The sequence below is a fragment of the Pipra filicauda genome, unplaced genomic scaffold (genome assembly GCF_003945595.2).
Source record: "Pipra filicauda isolate LSUMZ 115617 unplaced genomic scaffold, ASM394559v2 scaffold30_size5312502_pilon, whole genome shotgun sequence".
In the NCBI taxonomy this organism is placed as follows: Eukaryota; Metazoa; Chordata; class Aves; order Passeriformes; family Pipridae; genus Pipra; species Pipra filicauda.
The window spans coordinates 657,848-669,596 of NW_024104432.1; the positions used below are offsets into that span (position 1 = coordinate 657,848).

Consider the following 11,749-nt stretch of genomic DNA (forward strand, 5'->3'; position numbering starts at 1 on the left):
CCCGAGAGAAATCATCGATAGGACCACAGCCATGTCCCCACAGACCAGCAAGAAGGAAACACAAGGTTTTCTGGGTACCATAGGTTTCTGGAGGATGCATATCCCGGAGTACAGTCAAATCGTAAGCCCTCTCTATCTGGTTACCCGAAAAAAGAATGATTTCCAGTGGGGCCCTGAACAGCAACAGGTATTCAAACAGATTAAACGAGAGACTGCACATGCTCTAGCCCTTGGGCCAGTCAGGATGGGGACAGATGTGAAAAATGTGCTCTATTTCTAGCAGTTTATGAAGGAGTACAAGCTGCCTCCGAGGTGATTGGCACAGAAGAACAACTGCTCTTGGCACCTCAACTACCAGTGCTGAACTGGATGTTTAAGGGAAAGGGGCCCACCACCCATCATTCCACTGATACTACATGGAGTAAGTGGATCACTCAGTTCACACAGCATGCCCGTATTGGAAATCTGAATTGCCCTGGGATCCTAGAAGGCATCACAAATTGGTCAAAAGGTGAGAGTTTTGGTCTAGCAAATGAGGAAGAAGAGCAGGCGGTACAGGCTGAGGAACCCTCAGAATTCGATAAACTACAGAAAGAAGAAGTACGCTACGCCCTCTTCACTGAGGGTTCCTGTCACCTTGTAGGAATGAAGCGCAAATGGAAAGCAGTTGTTTGGAACCCCCCCATCAAGTTTCAGAAGCTATTGAAGGGGAAGGAGAATAGAGCCAATTCGCAGAGCTCAAAGTTGTCCAGCTGGCATTGGACATTGCTGAATGGGAGAAGTGGCCAAAGCTTTACATCTACACTGACTCGTGGATGGCAGCCAATGCTCTGTGGGGATGGTTGTACAGACGGAAGAAGGTCAATTGGAAACGTGAGGAAAACCCATCCGTGGCAAGACATCGTACCCGAACAGAGAAGCTCACTGTGAGGGTCCACCACGTAAATGCCCATGTGCGCAAAAGCCGAGCCAATGAGGAGCATCGCAACAATGAACAGGCAGACTGAGCCGCACGAGTCAAGGTGTCACAGGTGGACAGTATTCATGTAGACTTGTTGCTGTTGTTTTTTCTTGTAACTGTTTTTAACAACATACATATATCTTTTAATAAAGGGTTGTTATTTCTTCTGGGTTTTTTCCGCATTTTCCTCGACTAAAGCCCCCTTAATTTGATATTACATTTGCAGAGAGAGGAGTTTGACCTACATCCTAACTCATCCTATTTAGCAAACATTCCAGTCTCATCAGACATCCATCCATTCATCCATTCACCAGCCAAGCTATTTTCCTCCTTCCGTTCTCGTCTTATTAACTCAGATTTTCCTTCAAAGCATGCCTCCTATTCTTGTCAACAACCAACCACTCTTTGTGAGATAGTCTGGCCAAAATTTATTCTCAGCACATATCCCCAGAAACAATGTCATCCTCTCCCCCTGCACGGCAATTTCCTCTGGAGAAAACTAATTCTTCTCGGCAGTGGCTGCAGGCAGAGCCCGGGTGTAGCAGGAACCGTTGGTTGAGACCAACAAGGGCACTGAAATAACCATCAACAACTCACACCCCAATATCCAGTTAAATGAATTGATCTACTGGTATGATTATCTGTCAGGCCGAGGGCCCGAACTCCTCGTGAGCATTCACAAAGGCTCCGAAGATCCACTGGACAAGGTGGGTGTTAGAGGTTATAAATTTGAGAAAGGAATTTTTCTTTCCCTGCTTCCCTGTAAGAGAAACAAATAGGGAAGGGGGAAGGGAGGTAATTAGCTTTAAAAAGGGTGAGCATAAACCTCGGCTCTCTCGTCCTCGCTCTCTACCTGCGTCGCCTGGTGACTAAGTTCTGACTTTTCATCAATGCAACCTTCTTGTTCCTCCCAGGAAACACTTAACTACCTTTTCAGACTCCTGAGTGGAAATACCAACGAAGAAAGGAAAATCCTTGCAAAGTATCTTCTTGTGTTTGCTGTCTTGCATGTGTTCACTCCAGACGATCTTACTTCGCTAAAGTAAGGAGGAGAGAAAGAAGAGACACCTCACACCCTTTCTCTGTCTCTGCTCTTCCTTTCAGCCTCTCCTCCTTTCCCTCTGTCTTCTCATCGCACTATTGCCACAACAGGACATCTCGACTCTGACCCCAGATCCACATTTCTCCCTTTCTAAAGAAAAGCAGAAGATCCTTTTATAGCTGCACCAGGCATTATCAAGCTCTCATCTCGCTAACTGCAACAGTGCCTCCCATTCTGCCTCCAGGCTCCCTCTGGCATGATTTCCTGTTTTCCTCATGCTGGCAACATATTCAGGGTTCCCTATTTGCACTGTGTGTTCTCGAGGAGTGAGGAACTTGGGGAGTGAAGGACCCTCAGATTTTACGGAGGTGGCAGTGATGGGAAAGACAAATGAACATTTTGACTGGATACCCCTCAAACTGCTGGAGAAGTGCTGGTTCCAGTACACAAAATTCCGTTGTGACAGGCCTGGTCCTCTGAGCAGGAGGAGCAGGAGGAGGGACAAAGCACAGTTCTCCTCATGGACACTGTATCTCCATGTTTCCAAAGCAGGTGGGAGATGCCATTCCACTTCCGAGTTTTCCCTGGCGAAAGTGCTTCTCACCGTTGCACTGGTGCCACAGCCACCGACAAAAGCCCAGCAGACGAAGTGCTTCTGCTACCAGCAATCCCTGCTCCCAGTGTCACGCGTACTGAGCCCGGAGGCATATTCTGCCTCTCGTTCCCCTCGACTATTCTCAAAACTGCGTGCCCTGGGGGACAATTGAGGAATCCCCACGTGCCAGCAAAGGAGGGATGTGAAGGAAGAGATGATGACGGGGAAGGAGCTCATGGTCTGTCAATGTTGAGCTCCTCAATACCACCCCGCTCATCGACTACCCAGCCCGGCCCCGCCACCTTCTCTGTGCAGAACCCCGACAGCCGGTTCTCTGCCGCCACTCTCACCTGCCCTCCGCATCCAACCCGCACCGGGTGGAAGCCCGAGCGGTGGTGCAGAGGCGGTGTTGGCGGAGGAGGGCAGGGGAGGGAGAGCAAGCAGAGGAGGTTGCTCATTCGGAGCAGAGAGCTGGGGTTGGTGGGGACCGGGAGACGGTGGGCGGTGGATCGGCCGATGCGGCGCTGGCGCGAGGCAGGGCTGGTGGCTTTGGCCGCGGTTCTGCTCCATGCGTGGTGCTGGAGGCCGGTGAACGTGGGGGTCGGGGCTGGGACTGGGGCTTCTGTGGTCATGCAGGTTCCTCGAGGCTGCCGTCCTGCCTGGTTTCTTCACAGATCTCTGCCCACGAAAAATCCTCCTATCCGTTCCTCCCTCTACTCCGTAAAGCATTCTTTGGAACACTCATCGCTCTTTTCTGTGTTGAACAGTCCCCGTTTCCTTGCTTTACTCTCTTCATATATCTCATGTAGTCCGTCCTTCCCCTTTCCTACTTTTCTTTCTCTCTGGCTTTGCTTTTTCCCGCAGCCTTCCATTCTTCAGTGACTCCACCAATCCACCTCTCGTTCCCGCATTCATCTCTCCACCAAATACTTATGAGAGGAGTCTTCATCCATATGCAATTTTTGGTGTCAGGCTGGCAGTTTGAGAGCAGAATTGAAAAAATCAAAAACAGTTATCCCCAGGAAAGGAAGCCAGCCTAGACACACCACTGGCAGCAAGAGCTTTCTGTCCTGGCACCTTTGATTTGGGAGGAATCTTCGTCCATAAGCAATATTGGGAATCAGGCTGGCACTTTCAGTGCAAGGCTGAAAACAGGAAACAACAGCCCTTCTTCCCAAGAAAGGAAACCGGGAAGTTTTGGTTTTCTGGTGCAATTGATGGGTCAGCCTGGACACTCTGCGGGCAGCAAGAGCTTTCTGTCGTGGCACCTTTGGTGTGGGAGGAATCTTTTTTCATATGTGGTTTTGGGAGTCGGGTTGGCAGTTTGAGTGCAGGGCTGAAAACAGGAAACAACAGTCCTTAACCCTGGGAAAGAAAGCCTGGAAGTTTTTTTTTGTGGGCCAGTCTGGGCACTCCATGGGCTGCAAGAGCTTTCTGTCATGACACCTTTGATTTGGGAGGAATCTTCATCGGTTGGCAATTTTGAGTGTCAAACTGGCAGTTTCAGCTTAGGGCTGAAAACAGGAAACAACAGCCCTTCTGCCCAGGAAAGGAAGCCGGGAAGCTTTGGCTTTCTTGTGCAATTCGTGGTATTTCCATGGTAGCTACATAACTGTAATACCAGCCTTAAACATTAAAGGTAAGAATTTTGCTGGAACTCTGTTTAGGGGATCCATGTGGCCACGTTCTCTTAGATATTGGTCAGTTTCCTATAAATCTATCACATGTAGTTTTGAAACCTCAGCCATCCCTAGGTATGTCTGGTGCAGGTACAAAAGAGAAATGCTTCTGTCTTCAGCAGCATTGAATTTTTTACTTTTACTCTAATACAACCCTGCATGTGCACAGTCCATTGGTACTGCTGTAATCATTCAATTGAGAGGCCTGTCAATAGGTAAAATGGACTGGATTAGTTCAACTTGACTGTTGGGATTTTATTTTTCCCCATCTTGCTGACAATTGCTTATTAGTGTGCAGAGCTTTGGAAAAGCCAGGACATGATCTCTCCACTCTTTCCCTCATCATGTGGATCAGTATTTTGGTGGGTAGTTGAGGTCTTTACCCATCCTCCATTGACATCCTAGCTTTGTGAAGTTCCAATTCTCGGGTTTTTGCAAGTTCTGTCTCCCAGACCAAAGGTGTTGTAAAGCCCATCGTCTCACTTTAATTAATGCTGATAGGATTTGTGTTGAAGGAATCAACATCAGCAGGGGGAAGAAGGTGTCTTAATCAAATTAAAGTCATTTACTCTCACATGCATATATAACCACTTCTCTGCACCATGAAATATGTTAATGGATGCATAGTCTGTCAGCTCTAGGTCATCAAATTAAATCAGGCCCAAGCTGGTAAAGATCAACAGTCTTTATTCTCTGTTGGTTGTACAGGACATGGTGTGGAACAAAATTATCAAGTCCATCCCTCTGTCTACTGAGTGTGATGCAGGTCACCAAGTTAAGGGCATCAGGTTATTTTACTTTCTGCACATGTCTTAATTTAGATGAAAAGCTTAAATCTGATCCCAAAACAAATGAGATCTCTTGAAGGATGATTTCTTTCATAGACTTTGAAGCAGCTGCAAGAAATGGGTGCAATCTGAGTAACCCTATGAATTGTATCCAGAGGGTGGCTAAGTCCTCATATTAGAGGGTGGGGATGTTGAAAATATTTCATGTTTTTCTCTCAAAAACACTGAGGCACTTGATATGGATGATTGTGCCGTTCTTAAAACCCTGCTCTGCTTCTTTTGTCCAGTTCTATGGTTTTTGGTTTTTTCTTCATTAGTATTAAGATACTTATCCTTAAAAAAAACATTAATCAAGATTAATTAAAAAGTTTACTTTGTTGTAGGCATGTGTTCAATTAAAAGTAATTTATCGTGTCTTGCTAGAAAATGAGGAAATTCCAACCAATTATTAGACATTTCATAAGTTCCTACCCATATTGTACTCCCCTTAAACTGTCTTTACATGCAGAAAAGTAAATTGAAGGAAAAAATATCCCAAATCTTTGTCATTTCAAAGACTGGTCTTCCATGTCAGTTGTGATGTGCTGCTGTTATTCAAGAGGCAGATTACGCAATCATCTTAATATAATGTGAATAAGATGAATGCAGAAATCTCACATGCTGCTGGGGCATATTTCACAAAGCAAAGCATTTTTTGTTACTATTAAGTAGGTTATGAGTCAATAGAGTACCTGAAGAGAAGGTGCTGTATATTGTTGTTCTCAGAAAATTTGGTGTAATTGCCTTTATTATTAAAATGGATGGCTTCCTCTATACCTGAATGCTCACTTTTTCTTTACCTTTCTCATTCCCAGTAGTAAATGCAATCTGATTTATAGTTGTATACAGATACTGCAGAATTACACTGTCATGCAGGATATATTTACTGTGAAAGGGTGTAAATGATAATAAAGGAGGAGGGAATTTGTCCTGTCGTTTTTGTTTTGTTCTCGGGGTTTTTTTGACCTGTATTTCTTTCTAGATATATACAGTGTAATATGCCGTCTCACGGGTACACAGTATCGTCAAGTTGAGTGTGCCACCCTGGCTTTGTTAAAAAGTTTGGAAAGTAAGACATCAGTGCACTTAAAACACGTTCAAGAGCAGTGTGTGTTTTGTAGGTGTATGGCAGTGGCTGAAGCCCAAGTTCTCTGCAGATATCAGCCAGAGAAGGTGTGATATTCATTAAATCTATCTCCAGAATGATGCAAGTCAGGCAGACAGCTGCCTGCTTCATGTCTGTTTTGTTCAGAGATACTCCCATTCTCTATTTTAAGTTAGTTGAAAATGGATGTTAAAAGACATGGTGGACTCTAGTATTCTGTCCATTTTCCTAAGGTATGTTTCTTTTAACATCAGCAAAATTCCTAGAAATACAACCTGTCAGTGTGACTTGTTATTTTTGTTATAAAACTGCTCTTTTTGTCCTCTCTAGTAAATTTTAAATTAATTCAATTAATTATCTGGGAAATTTTGAGTATGCTTTCAGTAAATTTGTCATAGTGGGTTTTGTACATGTATATATATTTATATTTTGTCCTACATATTTAACCTATTAAAATTTGCCTCAAAACAAGTGATGAAAATCTTCTCTTTTGGAAGGGAAACTGTTTACATTCAGACTTATTCTATGAGACCTAAGAAAGAACATCCCATTGTGATCTCTAATTACTGCCTATAGCAATTTTCCCCCCTACTATTTTGCTTTTAAAAGAGCTGTTTCAAAATTTCTTTCTTCTCTTCAGTTTTTCTCTGCTTATTCCTTTCCTAATCTTCCCCAGCAGCCATTCCTGTTGTGCTAGGGAGGAAATGAAATCATGATGTGGTATTTCAGCTGCTGCAGTGATGAAATTTTAACTCGTTAGTTGTTAAAGTTTACATTTGATGTCTAGATTGCTTGTGTGAAGCTGTTATGTTCCTATAGTATTGTGCTGGTTTAACCAACAGGGGAAATGAACTCAACTCAAAGGAGAGATTATAAATCAGAATAACAATTTACTACAATAATACAGTAAGTACAGTAATACAAACAAAAAATTGGTCTTAACCCACAAAACCCAAATGTATTACCCAGTACCCTGGGGCATGAACAAAGTGGTGTTCCTTGGGCCCCGCTTGAGTCCAAAGTAAAGGGAGAGGGGATGAACCTGCTGGTGGGAGAGTTGTTGCAGTCTGGTCAAAAGTGGTGATTGCAGTGAGATGCTTGGGGAAGAGCTGTTGCAGTCTGGTCAAAAGTGGTGATTGCAGTCCAGTTGAGGGTGGTCTAAATCTGGTTGAGAGCGATGAGCTGCAGTCTTTCTCTGGATCCCACAGAGTGGTTAAAAATGTTCCGAGACTCCAAGATTATATACCCTCCAGTTCAGGCAGGATTGTTCAGTACTTCCCTCAGGGCGGGGAGTTCCACAAAGGGTGTGAGGACAAGAGCATCCTCCTATCTCACAGGCCTCTTAACACCTAGTTTATAGCCTGAGGAGTCAGGCTCTATGGGCAGAGGGTGCGAATAGTCTATTCACAACAGTTTCTGGGAAACGGCATGGAAGGCTATAGAATACACAGTTTTGGGTTACACCCATACCATGATGAACTGATCTCAGCTGTCCTAACTAGCACAAGTATTTAGAGCATACTTTAGGTAGTTGTTGTGAATATGGAATGGTCACATTTGAGAAAAATTTACTTTTATTCCAAGAGGGCTTCTGATAAGTGATTGGAGGCTAAGAATCCTTATACTTATCTCCCCTCTGTTTCACCTTTTCCAGCACTCTTCATATCAAAGTCTGAGCTTTTATGGTTAGGCAAAACACTTGTATTGAACCAACTACCAATTTTTTAGGATTTAGAATAAATTTCATTTCTGGTTATATCTGGTCACACCCAAAGAAACTTTATCAAATGGCTTTTATTTATTTGCAAAAATTCAGCATACTCAAGGTTTTAATATCAGACTAATGTTTGACTGGCCCAAGTAAAAACAGTGTGCTCGTTTTTACTTCTGGGACGTCTCTCCATGTCCACATTTTTATGGCAGGTGGAACAATCTTCTGGTAAAGACATCCATCTTCAGGACTTTTCTGACAAAATTGTTGGGGGGAAAAATATTTATTGCCCACTGCTGTGTGTGGTTCTGAGACTACAACAACTTTGCAGAATTTTTTCTAGTTTTGCTGAGGGATTACAAGTCTTTCTAAGAAATATTAATGGCTGAGAGCTTTATTTCAGAGAATAGAAGGAATATGGAGCATAACATTCAGAGCCCACAAGAGCACTGGGTTGGGTCACTGAAATCAATAACACTGCACTAGTCCAGTCATGAATCAGCATCAGATTCATCCCTGAGCCACAGTGCATGTGACTGATAGCACTTGCTTTCTCCCTTCCCTTTGTATCTTCCCTCCTTCCTACTATCTGTTCACCTCACATGAAGTAGCTGTAGGACTGACAGTGAGAAATACATCACCGTATATCATCTCTGGGATCTGATCATTAAACACGTTAAGCCATTTGCATAGAACAAGTGCAGGGGATTGAAATTTTCCTTGTAATTTGATTTGATTTTTTTTTGTCTGTCAAATCCCTGTAGTGCTTCCAATCTGTCTAAACTCAAGTGTGTCTCTCGACTTGATATACTTTATTCACAGCTTTGTGCAGCAGTATAACAATATAACTCAGCTACTGGAATGAGTTCAGCAGACAGCCACTAAAGCGTCTGGAGTAATTCTCCTGTTGGACTTGTGAAGCATAGGGAGGGATGATTTTGGGGACCATAGAGTGGCAGCCCATATATCTCCATATGGTCTCCTACCTATATGGAGACTGTAGCTTGACGGTACTTTACATGGTAAAGAAGGAAGCACGCTCTTTGTGAGGTGGTGAAAAAAGAGAATTTATTTCAAATTCGGTGCTGGTTTTTTCCCTTCAACCCACGTGACTTCTTTGACCAATTAAGTTTTCTATGTCGGAGCATGCTCCCTCGGGCACTCTTGCCCTAACACATCCCCTGTACCTTAAACATGCTCCCTACAGAGACTATAGAAAAGATGGAGCCAGGCTTCGCGGCGGTGCCTGGTGGAGACAGGAGAGGCAATGGATTCTACTTGAAACAAGAAGTTCAGAGAGGATATAAGGAGAAACTTTTTCCCCAGGAGGACAAAGAGTTGTTGGAGCAGTTGCCCAGAGCACTTGTGCAGTCTTCAGATCAAAATAAAGAAAGCCCTGAGCCACCTGGTCTGACCCTATGGCTGATCATGGTCTCAGTAGGAGTTTGGACTAGAGATCTCCAATCTGAATTATCCTATAAATCACTTCCTCCTAGAAGAAAATTGAAGCAGATTTATGCACTTAGCCTTGATTAAAAGGTTGAAATCTGGAATTAACTGATAAATGTTAAATAGGAGACAAAGTTTTATTGTTTAAATCACTTTATCTGACAATTCACAGTTGTAACAAGCAACTATAATGATGTTGAAACAAAATAAACTTCTGTAAGCAGTGTCTGCTTGACAGAGTAAGTAATACCTTTCTTGCTCTGTAGTCCCTGCAAATGTTCTCTGTCATTTGACCTTTCCACCAGTGCTTCTGTTTTCACCTCGTGCACCTCTCTCTGTGCCTTTAACACTTAAAGAATGGTACTTGCTTGTTGAACTTAATGCAGTCCAGCAACAATCTCTTCTCTGTGGAGTGCAAGTCACGAAATGTTAAACTAGGGTGGAAAGGATGTAGCACAACAGTAGGTGGCACAACAGCTTGACAGACTTCAAATATCAAAGGCCTTGCTCCTCAAAGATTTTTTCCTTTTTAATTGTTAACAAGATTCAGTTAAAATGATATTAATCAAAAGCAGAGCAGGAATACATTAATCTCAAGTAATCCTCATTACAGTCTCTATAGTGGAGATGAGGAGAGGAATGCTAGCTGAATAATGGTTGCTTTAGACTAAGATTCAGTTATGCATGGAGCTTGTAGATCAAACTCAAAATGGTATATTCTAATTTAATTTTAATGGTAAATCAATGAAGAGTATTAACTCCTTAGAAATTCTACTGGATCTTGTGCCATTAAAAGTTGATAAGGACTATTAACTCTTCAAAGATAAAAAAATGCTGTGTGCAAAAGTGTTAAAAATAAAATAATATTAAAAATAAAATAAGGAAGAAGCCGTTATGTCATAGATAGCTCTGTATTGCTTTCCATGAAAGCAATAACTTGCTCAAACATACCTGGGCACATGGCTTAAAGGCTGACCAATGTATTCATCCTTGGGAGTTTGGACCTTTGCATTTGTATACAAATTCTGGTTTGGATATCTGATATAGAATATGGTTTTGGTTAAACTCTTTAATAACAAAAGACATGTACAGAAGAGAAAGGAAATACCAAAGCCAGTTCACCTGGTACACATCTTTAATGCAATCAGTCAAAAAATATTTAATATTTACAAGCGTTTTTGATGGAATATTTTTTTACCCCTCAATCTGAATTTACCTAAAAACACTGTTTGGAAGAAATGTCTCCATAGCAATGTTTTCTAAAGTGTTTAACAACAGTTGTGCAGTGTTTAATAACAGGAGGGAGCAGCATACTTTTATTTTAATGGCAACCTCATTCAAGCCTGAGGTTTTTAAGTGCTCCCACATAAAAACATGTTAAATAACAGCACCAAAGAAGGCACTAATATTAGCAAGATTACAGGCAGTCTCCCCTTTTGCAGCAGAAATGTGTGCTGTTTTTCTTACTATCTGGTTGATTTTCCTCCCTAGCTTGTTTTGGAATAGTTATTCCTCCTCATTGGTTACTGAGACTGTGTGGTTTTATCACCCAGTCATAATTCACCTAAAAGAGGATTTTATTTTCACAGTGGTTGAAAAGATTCTTAATGGAGAACCTCTTCTTGGGCCAGCACTGAGACCAGCAGGAACATCAATTTCTGCTGCTTCTAAATTTTGTTGCTGTGGGTACATCTTAGGAAACTTCTTTGCATTAGGACAACGTGTAGGATAGACACAGCAGCATTCTGTTGGTGGTAGCTATCAGAGAGAGCTGTGCTTTTGCTGGCTTCACACTAGGACAGTTTTGCTGAAGCCTCACTGATGTTGTCTCATGTTAGGACAGATGATATCTGATATCAGAACTACTCCTTTTAATCTCCCCTCACAGGTGGCAGACATGATTGGGCTCTGCCAGAGAAACACAAGCACATAGGATGTTAAATTCTTTCTGTACCCCTAGTTATCCTTGCTGGTAGTACCTTCCAAAGGCAAGCTGTTGTGCTATGACGTGTGTAGCCATGGTTAGTGGAAACAACTGTGACTGACTGACTGACACTGCTGAAGAAGGAGCTGTCTCTAAACACCTTCAGTTTAAAGGTTTAGGAAGAGGATTGGATCTGTGTCCTGACCATTGCTTCTGTGAAGAAGGGTTTGGGACAATTTGATTATAAGAAACACAACCCAGAATTAAAATATAGACTCTGAAAATCCCCACTGCCCATTTGCCTCAATATTCTTGAATTAGAAATGGTGATGTTCTATTTGCAAATTAACTTCATATGTTTTTTAAAAAAGACTGTCAGATTTGGGTATTGGAGGCAGAACAACTTTTACAACTGTGAACTATTCTGTCATGGTCTTGCCTTGGTGACACTTGTAT

General features: G+C 42.5%; 1 protein-coding gene across 1 annotated transcript in view; it reads left to right on the forward strand.

Annotated features, from left to right (window-relative positions):
- SCLT1 (sodium channel and clathrin linker 1) overlaps positions 1-11,749 on the forward strand; it is a 77,870-nt gene that overhangs the window by 17,989 nt on the left and 48,132 nt on the right. The gene's annotated exons all lie outside the window — the stretch shown is intronic.